The sequence below is a fragment of the Schistocerca nitens genome, chromosome 2, assembly GCF_023898315.1.
Source record: "Schistocerca nitens isolate TAMUIC-IGC-003100 chromosome 2, iqSchNite1.1, whole genome shotgun sequence".
Taxonomy (NCBI): domain Eukaryota; kingdom Metazoa; phylum Arthropoda; class Insecta; order Orthoptera; family Acrididae; genus Schistocerca; species Schistocerca nitens.
Window position 1 is genome coordinate 1,124,491,301 of NC_064615.1, and position 15,196 is coordinate 1,124,506,496.

Genomic DNA, 15,196 nt, shown 5'->3' on the forward strand with positions numbered 1-15,196 from the left:
TCTTTTCCGATGCATTATTCCTCCTTTACTGCATCCCTCGCTCCCTGACATTGACGATTTAACACACAATTTGCGTCCATATGAAATACTTTGGATTCCCTGCATTGTCCTTGTAAATCGAGATACATTTCTACGGAAACGATAGGATTTTCTTTGGGGTTCCGAGTATCTCTTTTCCGATGCATTATTCCTCCTTTACTGCATCCCTCGCTCCCTCACATTGACGAATTAACACACAATTTGCGTCCATATGATTTACTCCGGATTCCCTGCATTGTCCTTCTATATCGAGATACGTTTCTACGGAAACGATAGGTAATTCTTTGGGGTTCCGAGTATCTCTCTTCCGATGCATTATTAATCCTTTACTGCATCCCTCGCTCCCTCACATTGACGAATTAACACACAATTTGCGCCCATATGAAATACACTGGATTCCCTGCATTGTCCTTCTAAATCGAGATACGTTTCTATGGAAACGATAGGATTTTCTTTGGGGTTCTGAGTATCTCTTTTCCGATGCATTATTCCTCCTTTACTGCATCCCTCGCTCCCTCACATTGACGAATTAACACACAATTTGCGTCCATATGAAATACTCTGGATTCCCTGCATTGTCCTTCTAAATCGAGATACGTTTCTACGGAAACGATAGGATATTCTTTGGGGTTCCGAGTATCTCTTTTTCTGATGCATTATTCCTCCTTTACGGCATCCCTCGCTCCCTCACATTGACGAATTAACACACAATTTGCGTCCATATGAAATACTCTGGATTCCCTGCATTGTCCTTCTAAATCAAGATACGTTTCTACGGAAAAGATAGGATTTTGTTTGGGGTTCCGAGTATCTCTTTTCCGATGCATTATTCATCCTTTACTGCATCCCTCGCTCCCTCACATTGACGAATTAACACACAATTTGCGTCCATATGAAATACTCTGGATTCCCTGCATTGTCCTTCTAAATCGAGATACGTTTCTACGGAAACGATAGGATTTTCTTTGGGGCTCCGCGTATCTCTTTTCCGATGCATTATTCCTCCTTTACTGCATCCCTCGCTTCCTCACATTGACGAATTAACACACAATTTGCGTCCATATGAAATACTCTGGATTCCCTGCATTGTCCTTCTAAATCGAGATACGTTTCTGCGGAAACGATAGGATTTTCTTTGGGGTTCCGAGTATCTCTTTTCCGATGCATTATTCCTCCTTTACTGCATCCCTCGCTCCCTCACATTGACGAATTAACACACAATTTGCGTCCATATGAAATACTCTGGATTCCCTGCATTGTCCTTCTAAATCGAGATACGTTTCTACGGAAACGGTAGGATTTTCCTTGGGGTTCCGAGTATCTCTTTTCCGATGCAATATTCCTCCTTTACTGCATCCCACGCTCCCTCACATTGACGAATTAACACACAATTTGCGTCCATATGAAATACTCTGGATTCCCTGCATTGTCCTTCTAAATCGAGATACGTTTCTACGGAAACGATAGGATTTTCTTTGGGGTTCCGAGTATCTCTCTTCCGATGCATTATTCCTCCTTTACTGCATCCCTCGCTCCCTCACATTGACGAATTAACACACAATTTGCGTCCATATGATATACTCTGGATTCCCTGCATTGTCCTTCTAAATCGAGATACGTTTCTACGGAAACGATAGGATTTTCTTTGGGGTTCCGAGTATCTCTTTTCCGATGCATTATTCCTCCTTTACTGCATCCCTCGCCCCCTCACATTGACGAATTAACACACAATTTGCGTCCATATGAAATACTCTGGATTCCCTGCATTGTCCTCCTAAATCGAGATACGTTTCTACGGAAACGATAGGATTTCTTTGGGGTTCCGAGTATCTCTTTTCCGATGCATTATTCCTCCTTTACTGCATCCCTCGCTCCCACACATTGACGAATTAACACACAATTTGCGTCCATATGAAATACTCAGGATTCCCTGCATTGTCCTTCTAAATCGAGATACGTTTCTACGGAAACGATAGGATTTTCTTTGGGGTTCCGAGTATCTCTTTTCCGATGCATTATTCCACCTTTACTGCATCCCTCGCTCCCTGACATTGACGATTTGACACACAATTTGCGTCCATATGAAATACTTTGGATTCCCTGCATTGTCCTTGTAAATCGAGATACATTTCTACGGAAACGATAGGATTTTCTTTGGGGTTCCGAGTATCTCTTTTCCGATGCATTATTCCTCCTTTACTGCATCCCTCGCTCCCTGACATTGACGAATTAACACACAATTTGCGTCCATATGATTTACTCCGGATTCCCTGCATTGTCCTTCTATATCGAGATACGTTTCTACGGAAACGATAGGTAATTCTTTGGGGTTCCGAGTATCTCTTTTCCGATGCATTATTAATCCTTTACTGCATCCCTCGCTCCCTCACATTGACGAATTAACACACAATTTGCGCCCATATGAAATACACTGGATTCCCTGCATTGTCCTTCTAAATCGAGATACGTTTCTATGGAAACGATAGGATTTTCTTTGGGGTTCCGAGTATCTCTTTTCCGATGCATTATTCCTCCTTTACTGCATCCCTCGCTCCCTCACATTGACGAATTAACACACAATTTGCGTCCATATGAAATACTCTGGATTCCCTGCATTGTCCTACTAAATCGAGATACGTTTCTACGGAAACGATAGGATTTTCTTTGGGGTTCCGAGTATCTCTTTTTCTGATGCATTATTCCTCCTTTACGGCATCCCTCGCTCCCTCACATTGACGAATTAACACACAATTTGCGTCCATATGAAATACTCTGGATTCCCTGCATTGTCCTTCTAAATCAAGATACGTTTCTACGGAAAAGATAGGATTTTGTTTGGGGTTCCGAGTATCTCTTTTCCGATGCATTATTCATCCTTTACTGCATCCCTCGCTCCCTCACATTGACGAATTAACACACAATTTGCGTCCATATGAAATACTCTGGATTCCCTGCATTGTCCTTCTAAATCGAGATACGTTTCTACGGAAACGATAGGATTTTCTTTGGGGCTCCGCGTATCTCTTTTCCGATGCATTATTCCTCCTTTACTGCATCCCTCGCTTCCTCACATTGACGAATTAACACACAATTTGCGTCCATATGAAATACTCTGGATTCCCTGCATTGTCCTTCTAAATCGAGATACGTTTCTGCGAGAACGATAGGATTTTCTTTGGGGTTCCGAGTATCTCTTTTCCGATGCATTATTCCTCCTTTACTGCATCCCTCGCTCCCTCACATTGACGAATTAACACACAATTTGCGTCCATATGAAATACTCTGGATTCCCTGCATTGTCCTCCTAAATCGAGATACGTTTCTACGGAAACGATAGGATTTTCTTTGGGGTTCCGAGTATCTCTTTTCCGATGCATTATTCCTCCTTTACTGCATCCCTCGCTCCCTCACATTGACGAATTAACACACAATTTGCGTCCATATGAAATACTCAGGATTCCCTGCATTGTCCTTCTAAATCGAGATACGTTTCTACGGAAACGATAGGATTTTCTTTGGGGTTCCGCGTATCTCTTTTCCGATGCATTATTCCTCCTTTACTGCATCCCTCGCTTCCTCACATTGACGAATTAACACACAATTTGCGTTCATATGAAATACTCTGGATTCCCTGCATTGTCCTCCTAAATCGAGATATGTTTCTACGGAAACGATAGGATTTTCTTTGGGGTTCCGCGTATCTCTTTTCCGATGCATTATTCCTCCTTTACTGCATCCCTCGCTTCCTCACATTAACGAATTAACACACAATTTGCGTCCATATGAAATACTCTGGATTCCCTGAATTGTCCTTCTAAATCGAGATACGTTTCTGCGGAAACGATAGGATTTTCTTTGGGGTTCCGAGTATCTCTTTTCCGATGCATTATTCCTCCTTTACTGCATCCCTCGCTACCTCACATTGACGAATTAACACACAATTTGCGTCCATATGAAATACTCTGGATTCCCTGCATTGTCCTCCTAAATCGAGATACGTTTCTACGGAAACGATAGGATTTTCTTTGGGGTTCCGAGTATCTCTTTTCCGATGCATTATTCCCCCTTTACTGCATCCCTCGCTCCCTCACATTGACGAATTAACACACAATTTGCGTCCATATGAAATACTCAGGATTCCCTGCATTGTCCTTCTAAATCGAGATACGTTTCTACGGAAACGATAGGATTTTCTTTGGGGTTCCGAGTATCTCTTTTCCGATGCATTATTCCTCCTTTACTGCATCCCTCGCTAACTCACATTGACGAATTAACACACAATTTGCGTCCATATGAAATACTCTGGATTCCCTGCATTGTCCTTCTAAATCGAGATACGTTTCTACGGAAACGATAGGATTTTCTTTGGGGTTCCGAGTATCTCTTTTCCGATGCATTATTCCTCCTTTACTGCATCCCTCGCTCCCTCACATTGACGAATTAACACACAATTTGCGCCCATTTGAAATACTCTGGATTCCCTGCATTGTCCTTCTAAATCGGGATTCGTTTCTACGGAAACGACAGGATTTTCTTTGGGGTTCCGAGTATCTCTATTCCGATGCATTATTCCTCCTTTACTGCATCCCTCGCTCCCTCACATTGCCGAATTAACAAGCAAATTGCGCCCATATGAAATACTCTGGGATCCCTGCTTTATCTTTCTAAATCGAGATACGTTTCTACAGAAACGATAGGATTTTCTTTTGGGAGTCGAGTATCTCTTTTCCGATGCATTATTCCTCCTTTACTGCATCACTCGCTCCCTCACATTGACGAATTAACACATAATTTGCGTCCATATGAAATACTCTGGATTCCCTGCATTGTCCTTCTAGATCAAGATACGTTTCTACGGAAACGACAGGATTTTCTTTGGGGTTCAGAGTATCTCTTTTCCGATGCATTATTCCTCCTTTACTGCTTCCCTCGCTCCCTCACATTGACGAATTAACACACAATTTGCGTCCATATGAAATACTCTGGATTCCCTGCATTGTCCTTCTAAATCGAGATACGTTTCTACGGAAACGATAGGATATTCTTTGGGGTTCCGAGTATCTCTTTTTCTGATGCATTATTCCTCCTTTACTGCATCCCTCGCTCCCTCACATTGACGAATTAACACACAATTTGCGTCCATATGAAATACTGTGGATTCCCTGCATTGTCCTTCTAATTCTAGATACGTTTCTACGGAAACGATAGGAATTTCTTTGGGGTTCCGAGTATCTCTTTTCCGATGCATTATTCCTCCTTTACTGCATCCCTCGCTCCCTCACACTGACGAATTAACACACAATTTGCGTCCATATGAAATACTCTGGATTCCCTGCATTGTCCTTCTAAATCGAGATACGTTTCTACGGAAACGATAGGATTTTCTTTGGGGTTCCGCGTATCTCTTTTCCGATGCATTATTCCTCCTTTACTGCATCCCTTGCTTCCTAACATTGACGAATTAACACACAATTTGCGTCCATATGAAATACTCTGGATTCCCTGCATTGTCCTTCTAAATCGAGATACGTTTCTACGGAAACGATAGGATTTTCTTTGGGGTTCCGAGTATCTCTTTTCCGATGCATTATTCCTCCTTTGCTGCATCCCTCGCACCCTGACATTGACGATTTAACACACAATTTGCGTCCATATGAAATACTCTGGATTCCCTGCATTGTCCTTCTAAATCGAGATACGTTTCTGCGGAAACGATAGGATTTTCTTTGGGGTTCCGAGTATCTCTTTTCCGATGCATTATTCCTCCTTTACTGCATCCCTCGCTCCCTCACATTGACGAATTAACACACAATTTGCGTTCATATGAAATACTCTGGATTCCCTGCATTGTCCTCCTAAATCGAGATACGTTTCTACGGAAACGATAGGATTTTCTTTGGGGTTCCGAGTATCTCTTTTCCGATGCATTATTCCTCCTTTACTGCATCGCTCGCTCCCTCACATTGACGAATTAACACACAATTTGCGTCCATATGAAATACTCAGGATTCCCTGCATTGTCCTTCTAAATCGAGATACGTTTCTACGGAAACGATAGGATTTTCTTTATGGTTCCGAGTATCTCTTTTCCGATGCATTATTCCTCCTTTACTGCATCCCTCGCTAACTCACATTGACGAATTAACACACAATTTGCGTCCATATGAAATACTCTGGATTCCCTGCATTGTCCTGCTAAATCGAGATACGTTTCTACGGAAACGATAGGATTTTCTTTGGGGTTCCGAGTATCTCTTTTCCGATGCATTATTCCTCCTTTACTGCATCCCTCGCTCCCTCACATTGACGAATTAACACACAATTTGCGCCCATTTGAAATACTCTGGATTCCCTGCATTCTCCTTCTAAATCGGGATTCGTTTCTACGGAAACGACAGGATTTTCTTTGGGGTTACGAGTATCTCTATTCCGATGCATTATTCCTCCTTTACTGCATCCCTCGCTCCCTCACATTGAAGAATTAACAAGCAAATTGCGCCCATACGAAATACTCTGGGATCCCTGCATTATCTTTCTAAATCGAGATACGTTTCTACAGAAACGATAGGATTTTCTTTTGGGAGTCGAGTATCTCTTTTCCGATGCATTTTTCCTCCTTTACTGCATCACTCGCTCCCTCACATTGACGAATTAACACACAATTTGCGTCCATATGAAATACTCTGGATTCCCTGCATTGTCCTTCTAAATCAAGATACGTTTCTACGGAAACGACAGGATTTTCTTTGGGGTTCAGAGTATCTCTTTTCCGATGCATTATTCCTCCTTTACTGCATCCCTCGCTCCCTCACATTGACGAATTAACACACAATTTGCGTCCATATAAAATACTCTGGATTCCCTGCATTGTCCTTCTAAATCGAGATACGTTTCTACGGAAACGATAGGATTTTCTTTGGGGTTCCGAGTATCTCTTTTTCTGATGCATTATTCCTCCTTTACTGCATCCTTCGCTCCCTCACATTGACGAATTAACACACAATTTGCGTCCATATGAAATACTGTGGATTCCCTGCATTGTCCTTCTAAATCTAGATACGTTTCTACGGATACGATAGGAATTTCTTTGGGGTTCCGAGTATCTCTTTTCCGATGCATTATTCCTCCTTTACTGCATCCCTCGCTCCCTCACACTTACGAATTAACACACAATTTGCGTCCATATGAAATACTCTGGATTCCCTGCATTGTCCTTCTAAATCGAGATACGTTTCTACGGAAACGATAGGATTTTCTTTGGGATTCCGCGTATCTCTTTTCCGATGCATTATTCCTCCTTTACTGCATCCCTTGCTTCCTCACATTGACGAATTAACACACAATTTGCGTCCATATGAAATACTCTGGATTCCCTGCATTGTCCTTCTAAATCGAGATACGTTTCTACGGAAACGATAGGATTTTCTTTGGGGTTCCGAGTATCTCTTTTCCGATGCATTATTCCTCCTTTACTGCATCCCTCGCACCCTGACATTGACGATTTAACACACAATTTGCGTCCATATGAAATACTCTGGATTCCCTGCATTGTCCTTGTAAATCGAGATACATTTCTACGGAAACGATAGGATTTTCTTTGGGGTTCCGAGTATCTCTTTTCCGATGCATTATTCCTCCTTTACTGCATCCCTCGCTCCCTCACATTGACGAATTAACACACAATTTGCGTCCATATGATATACTCCGGATTCCCTGCATTGTCCTTCTATATCGAGATACGTTTCTACGGAAACGATAGGTTATTCTTTGGGGTTCCGAGTATCTCTTTTCCGATGCATTATTAATCCTTTACTGCATCCCTCGCTCCCTCACATTGACGAATTAACACACAATTTGCGCCCATATGAAATACACTGGATTCCCTGCATTGTCCTTCTAAATCGAGATACGTTTCTACGGAAACGATAGGATTTTCTTTGGGGTTCCGAGTATCTCTTTTCCGATGCATTATTCCTCCTTTACTGCATCCCTCGCTCCCACACATTGACGAATTAACACACAATTTGCGTCCATATGAAATACTCAGGATTCCCTGCATTGTCCTTCTAAATCGAGATACGTTTCTACGGAAACGATAGGATTTTCTTTGGGGTTCCGAGTATCTCTTTTCCGATGCATTATTCCTCCTTTACTGCATCCCTCGCTCCCTGACATTGACGATTTAACACACAATTTGCGTCCATATGAAATACTTTGGATTCCCTGCATTGTCCTTGTAAATCGAGATACATTTCTACGGAAACGATAGGATTTTCTTTGGGGTTCCGAGTATCTCTTTTCCGATGCATTATTCCTCCTTTACTGCATCCCTCGCTCCCTCACATTGACGAATTAACACACAATTTGCGTCCATATGATTTACTCCGGATTCCCTGCATTGTCCTTCTATATCGAGATACGTTTCTACGGAAACGATAGGTAATTCTTTGGGGTTCCGAGTATCTCTTTTCCGATGCATTATTAATCCTTTACTGCATCCCTCGCTCCCTCACATTGACGAATTAACACACAATTTGCGCCCATATGAAATACACTGGATTCCCTGCATTGTCCTTCTAAATCGAGATACGTTTCTATGGAAACGATAGGATTTTCTTTGGGGTTCCGAGTATCTCTTTTCCGATGCATTATTCCTCCTTTACTGCATCCCTCGCTCCCTCACATTGACGAATTAACACACAATTTGCGTCCATATGAAATACTCTGGATTCCCTGCATTGTCCTACTAAATCGAGATACGTTTCTACGGAAACGATAGGATTTTCTTTGGGGTTCCGAGTATCTCTTTTTCTGATGCATTATTCCTCCTTTACGGCATCCCTCGCTCCCTCACATTGACGAATTAACACACAATTTGCGTCCATATGAAATACTCTGGATTCCCTGCATTGTCCTTCTAAATCAAGATACGTTTCTACGGAAAAGATAGGATTTTGTTTGGGGTTCCGAGTATCTCTTTTCCGATGCATTATTCATCCTTTACTGCATCCCTCGCTCCCTCACATTGACGAATTAACACACAATTTGCGTCCATATGAAATACTCTGGATTCCCTGCATTGTCCTTCTAAATCGAGATACGTTTCTACGGAAACGATAGGATTTTCTTTGGGGCTCCGCGTATCTCTTTTCCGATGCATTATTCCTCCTTTACTGCATCCCTCGCTTCCTCACATTGACGAATTAACACACAATTTGCGTCCATATGATATACTCTGGATTCCCTGCATTGTCCTTCTAAATCGAGATACGTTTCTGCGAGAACGATAGGATTTTCTTTGGGGTTCCGAGTATCTCTTTTCCGATGCATTATTCCTCCTTTACTGCATCCCTCGCTTCCTCACATTGACGAATTAACACACAATTTGCGTCCATATGAAATACTCTGGATTCCCTGCATTGTCCTCCTAAATCGAGATACGTTTCTACGGAAACGATAGGATTTTCTTTGGGGTTCCGAGTATCTCTTTTCCGATGCATTATTCCTCCTTTACTGCATCCCTCGCTCCCTCACATTGACGAATTAACACACAATTTGCGTCCATATGAAATACTCAGGATTCCCTGCATTGTCCTTCTAAATCGAGATACGTTTCTATGGAAACGATAGGATTTTCTTTGGGGTTCCGCGTATCTCTTTTCCGATGCATTATTCCTCCTTTACTGCATCCCTCGCTTCCTCACATTGACGAATTAACACACAATTTGCGTTCATATGAAATACTCTGGATTCCCTGCATTGTCCTCCTAAATCGAGATACGTTTCTACGGAAACGATAGGATTTTCTTTGGGGTTCCGCGTATCTCTTTTCCGATGCATTATTCCTCCTTTACTGCATCCCTCGCTTCCTCACATTAACGAATTAACACACAATTTGCGTCCATATGAAATACTCTGGATTCCCTGAATTGTCCTTCTAAATCGAGATACGTTTCTGCGGAAACGATAGGATTTTCTTTGGGGTTCCGAGTATCTCTTTTCCGATGCATTATTCCTCCTTTACTGCATCCCTCGCTACCTCACATTGACGAATTAACACACAATTTGCGTCCATATGAAATACTCTGGATTCCCTGCATTGTCCTCCTAAATCGAGATACGTTTCTACGGAAACGATAGGATTTTCTTTGGGGTTCCGAGTATCTCTTTTCCGATGCATTATTCCTCCTTTACTGCATCCCTCGCTAACTCACATTGACGAATTAACACACAATTTGCGTCCATATGAAATACTCTGGATTCCCTGCATTGTCCTTCTAAATCGAGATACGTTTCTACGGAAACGATAGGATTTTCTTTGGGGTTCCGAGTATCTCTTTTCCGATGCATTATTCCTCCTTTACTGCATCCCTCGCTCCCTCACATTGACGAATTAACACACAATTTGCGCCCATTTGAAATACTCTGGATTCCCTGCATTGTCCTTCTAAATCGGGATTCGTTTCTACGGAAACGACAGGATTTTCTTTGGGGTTCCGAGTATCTCTATTCCGATGCATTATTCCTCCTTTACTGCATCCCTCGCTCCCTCACATTGCCGAATTAACAAGCAAATTGCGCCCATATGAAATACTCTGGGATCCCTGCTTTATCTTTCTAAATCGAGATACGTTTCTACAGAAACGATAGGATTTTCTTTTGGGAGTCGAGTATCTCTTTTCCGATGCATTATTCCTCCTTTACTGCATCACTCGCTCCCTCACATTGACGAATTAACACACAATTTGCGTCCATATGAAATACTCTGGATTCCCTGCATTGTCCTTCTAGATCAAGATACGTTTCTACGGAAACGACAGGATTTTCTTTGGGGTTCAGAGTATCTCTTTTCCGATGCATTATTCCTCCTTTACTGCTTCCCTCGCTCCCTCACATTGACGAATTAACACACAATTTGCGTCCATATGAAATACTCTGGATTCCCTGCATTGTCCTTCTAAATCGAGATACGTTTCTACGGAAACGATAGGATATTCTTTGGGGTTCCGAGTATCTCTTTTTCTGATGCATTATTCCTCCTTTACTGCATCCCTCGCTCCCTCACATTGACGAATTAACACACAATTTGCGTCCATATGAAATACTGTGGATTCCCTGCATTGTCCTTCTAATTCTAGATACGTTTCTACGGAAACGATAGGAATTTCTTTGGGGTTCCGAGTATCTCTTTTCCGATGCATTATTCCTCCTTTACTGCATCCCTCGCTCCCTCACACTGACGAATTAACACACAATTTGCGTCCATATGAAATACTCTGGATTCCCTGCATTGTCCTTCTAAATCGAGATACGTTTCTACGGAAACGATAGGATTTTCTTTGGGGTTCCGCGTATCTCTTTTCCGATGCATTATTCCTCCTTTACTGCATCCCTTGCTTCCTAACATTGACGAATTAACACACAATTTGCGTCCATATGAAATACTCTGGATTCCCTGCATTGTCCTTCTAAATCGAGATACGTTTCTACGGAAACGATAGGATTTTCTTTGGGGTTCCGAGTATCTCTTTTCCGATGCATTATTCCTCCTTTGCTGCATCCCTCGCACCCTGACATTGACGATTTAACTCACAATTTGCGTCCATATGAAATACTCTGGATTCCCTGCATTGTCCTTCTAAATCGAGATACGTTTCTGCGGAAACGATAGGATTTTCTTTGGGGTTCCGAGTATCTCTTTTCCGATGCATTATTCCTCCTTTACTGCATCCCTCGCTCCCTCACATTGACGAATTAACACACAATTTGCGTTCATATGAAATACTCTGGATTCCCTGCATTGTCCTCCTAAATCGAGATACGTTTCTACGGAAACGATAGGATTTTCTTTGGGGTTCCGAGTATCTCTTTTCCGATGCATTATTCCTCCTTTACTGCATCGCTCGCTCCCTCACATTGACGAATTAACACACAATTTGCGTCCATATGAAATACTCAGGATTCCCTGCATTGTCCTTCTAAATCGAGATACGTTTCTACGGAAACGATAGGATTTTCTTTATGGTTCCGAGTATCTCTTTTCCGATGCATTATTCCTCCTTTACTGCATCCCTCGCTAACTCACATTGACGAATTAACACACAATTTGCGTCCATATGAAATACTCTGGATTCCCTGCATTGTCCTTCTAGATCGAGATACGTTTCTACGGAAACGATAGGATTTTCTTTGGGGTTCCGAGTATCTCTTTTCCGATGCATTATTCCTCCTTTACTGCATCCCTCGCTCCCTCACATTGACGAATTAACACACAATTTGCGCCCATTTGAAATACTCTGGATTCCCTGCATTCTCCTTCTAAATCGGGATTCGTTTCTACGGAAACGACAGGAATTTCTTTGGGGTTACGAGTATCTCTATTCCGATGCATTATTCCTCCTTTACTGCATCCCTCGCTCCCTCACATTGAAGAATTAACAAGCAAATTGCGCCCATACGAAATACTCTGGGATCCCTGCATTATCTTTCTAAATCGAGATACGTTTCTACAGAAACGATAGGATTTTCTTTTGGGAGTCGAGTATCTCTTTTCCGATGCATTTTTCCTCCTTTACTGCATCACTCGCTCCCTCACATTGACGAATTAACACACAATTTGCGTCCATATGAAATACTCTGGATTCCCTGCATTGTCCTTCTAAATCAAGATACGTTTCTACGGAAACGACAGGATTTTCTTTGGGGTTCAGAGTATCTCTTTTCCGATGCATTATTCCTCCTTTACTGCATCCCTCGCTCCCTCACATTGACGAATTAACACACAATTTGCGTCCATATAAAATACTCTGGATTCCCTGCATTGTCCTTCTAAATCGAGATACGTTTCTACGGAAACGATAGGATTTTCTTTGGGGTTCCGAGTATCTCTTTTTCTGATGCACTATTCCTCCTTTACTGCATCCTTCGCTCCCTCACATTGACGAATTAACACACAATTTGCGTCCATATGAAATACTGTGGATTCCCTGCATTGTCCTTCTAAATCTAGATACGTTTCTACGGATACGATAGGAATTTCTTTGGGGTTCCGAGTATCTCTTTTCCGATGCATTATTCCTCCTTTACTGCATCCCTCGCTCCCTCACACTGACGAATTAACACACAATTTGCGTCCATATGAAATACTCTGGATTCCCTGCATTGTCCTTCTAAATCGAGATACGTTTCTACGGAAACGATAGGATTTTCTTTGGGATTCCGCGTATCTCTTTTCCGATGCATTATTCCTCCTTTACTGCATCCCTTGCTTCCTCACATTGACGAATTAACACACAATTTGCGTCCATATGAAATACTCTGGATTCCCTGCATTGTCCTTCTAAATCGAGATACGTTTCTACGGAAACGATAGGATTTTCTTTGGGGTTCCGAGTATCTCTTTTCCGATGCATTATTCCTCCTTTACTGCATCCCTCGCACCCTGACATTGACGATTTAACACACAATTTGCGTCCATATGAAATACTCTGGATTCCCTGCATTGTCCTTGTAAATCGAGATACATTTCTACGGAAACGATAGGATTTTCTTTGGGGTTCCGAGTATCTCTTTTCCGATGCATTATTCCTCCTTTACTGCATCCCTCGCTCCCTCACATTGACGAATTAACACACAATTTGCGTCCATATGATATACTCCGGATTCCCTGCATTGTCCTTCTATATCGAGATACGTTTCTACGGAAACGATAGGTTATTCTTTGGGGTTCCGAGTATCTCTTTTCCGATGCATTATTAATCCTTTACTGCATCCCTCGCTCCCTCACATTGACGAATTAACACACAATTTGCGCCCATATGAAATACACTGGATTCCCTGCATTGTCCTTCTAAATCGAGATACGTTTCTACGGAAACGATAGGATTTTCTTTGGGGTTCCGAGTATCTCTTTTCCGATGCATTATTCCTCCTTTACTGCATCCCTCGCTCCCTCACATTGACGAATTAACACACAATTTGCGTCCATATGAAATACTGTGGATTCCCTGCATTGTCCTTCTAAATCGAGAAACGTTTCTACGGAAACGACAGGATTTTCTTTGGGGTTCCGGGTATCTCTTTTCCGATGCATTATTCCTCCTTTACTGCATCCCTCGCTCCCTCACATTGACGAATTAACACACAATTTGCGTCCATATGAAATACTCAGGATTCCCTGCATTGTCCTTCTAAATCGGGATTCGTTTCTACGGAAACGACAGGATTTTCTTTGGGGTTCCGAGTATCTCTTTTCCGATGCTTATTCCTCCTTTACTGCATCCCTCGCTCCCTCACATTGCCGAATTAACACACAAATTGCGTCCATATGAAATACTCTGGGATCCCTGCATTATCTTTCTACATCGAGATACGTTTCTACAGAAACGAAAGGATTTTCTTTTGGGAGTCGAGTATCTCTTTTCCGATGCATTATTCCTCCTTTACTGCATCCCTCGCTCCCTCACATTGACGAATTAACACACAATTTGCGTCCATATGAAATACTCTGGATTCCCTGCATTGTCCTTCTAAATCGAGATACGTTTCTACGGAAACGATAGGATTTTCTTTGGGGTTCCGAGTATCTCTTTTTCTGATGCATTATTCCTCCTTTACTGCATCCCTCGCTCCCTCACATTGACGAATTAACACACAATTTGCGTCCATATGAAATACTCTGGATTCCCTGCATTGTCCTTCTAAATCAAGATACGTTTCTACGGAAACGATAGGATTTTGTTTGGCGTTCCGAGAATCTCTTTTCTGATGCATTATTCCTCCTTTACAGCATCCCTCGCTCCCTCACATTGACGAATTAACACACAATTTGCGTCCATATGAAATACTCTGGATTCCCTGCATTGTCCTTCTAAATCGAGATACGTTTCTACGGAAACGATAGGATTTTCTTTGGGGTTCCGCGTATCTCTTTTCCGATGCATTATTCCTCCTTTACTGCATCCCTCGCTTCCTCACATTGACGAATTAACACACAATTTGCGTCCATATGAAATACTCTGGATTCCCTGCATTGTCCTTCTAAATCGAGATACGTTTCTACGGAAACGATAGGATTTTCTTTGGGGTTCCGAGTATCTCTTTTCCGATGCATTATTCCTCCTTTACTGCATCCTCGCTCCCTCACATTGACGAATTA